This window comes from Nomascus leucogenys, chromosome 18 (genome assembly GCF_006542625.1).
Source record: "Nomascus leucogenys isolate Asia chromosome 18, Asia_NLE_v1, whole genome shotgun sequence".
Taxonomy (NCBI): Eukaryota; Metazoa; Chordata; class Mammalia; order Primates; family Hylobatidae; genus Nomascus; species Nomascus leucogenys.
This window is the reverse complement of record NC_044398.1, coordinates 49,645,450-49,646,882: the sequence shown is the minus strand read 5'-3', so window position 1 is coordinate 49,646,882 and position 1,433 is coordinate 49,645,450.

Genomic DNA, 1,433 nt, shown 5'->3' with positions numbered 1-1,433 from the left:
GGAGTAACAGAATTAACAGGACCAATTTCTTTAGGAACACAATAGGTTCCAAAAGGTTACCAAGTTACCAAGGAAGCTATGCTCAAACCTGTTTCCAGGCTTACTCCACATAGGAGTGGTGGGCTAATAGCACCTTTGGTGTCTGGCAGATATGTGTTTAAATCCTAGACCGCCAATCACTATCTGACCTTGACTGAATCCCACCTACAGTTATGGTGGTAATCCTGATAATCCTAGAATCTGCTTAAAAGGGTTCTTTTGAGGATTAAATGAGATAATGACTATGCATAAGGTCTGTTAAATACTCCGTGATAGTTATTAGACTAGTTGTCAAGTTTTCCTGATAACTTCTCTCTCATTTTCCCTAAGGTTTTAGTGTTTACTCTTTTGTATCAGGTCACTTTGGGCCATTACAACATTGGTGGGGAAGTATATGGAAAAATGTAAATTTTAGAGGCCAAAAACTCCGGTTTTAGCTAAATGCCCTTATTTAAAAATGGACATAAAACTAATTTGTATTTTTTCTGCATCTCAGAGTTAGTCTGGTCAAATAAGAGGATAAATGCTACATGGAAGTGCTTGTCACTTATGAACCCCAACACAAGACTCATTTAATTGTTCCCCAAGCCATTTATACATGTGCCTGTGGACAGCAGGTATACTAAGCAGATTTTGGGGACGCAGGCCTTGTTCTGTTGATTTCAGAAATTTTAATCCTAATTATTCTTGAGTACATTTAAGCCAGTAACTTACCGTTTACATTTTTAGTCACTCTGATCAGTCACTAGAAAAAGGCAGCTTTTTGTATTTTCTCCTTAAAGAATATAGAACAGAATAAACAAAAAGTTATGCAAATTGAAGTTTACCCTTTAGAGACAAGGAATTCTCTTAAAGTCAAGAGTAAGTGGAACACCCTATCATTGGCAGCTGTTTTACAGATTTAATCCTACTCTTGGTGATCGCATCCAAATTCATGGCTTTGAACTTCAATGATGAAGATGACTCTCAAGTTTTGATCTCCAGCTCAAACCTCTCCTCCAAACTCCGTACTTTTATATATGCAACTGCCTACTTGAAATCTCTATTTGGATGTCTAACAGTGTGAAGCTGAATTTTGGATCTCACAAGCCCACTCCTCCCACAGTGCTTTCCACCTGTGGTCAGTTGCTCAGGCCAAATACCCTGAAGTCATCCTAACTCTTCTCTTTCTGAAGCCCCTTACGTCTAAATTCAGTAAGCAAATTTTAATAGGTCCCTTTAAAGAACAGTATCCAATCACTTCTCACTACCATCCTTGGCCTTATTATCCTTGTCTCTCACTTGCATTATGGCAACTAGCTTCCTAACTGGGCTCCCCCTACAGTCTGTTCTGAGTAACAAAGCCAGAGTGAGCCTCTTCAGACCATGTCACTCCATGGATCCAAACCCCTTTC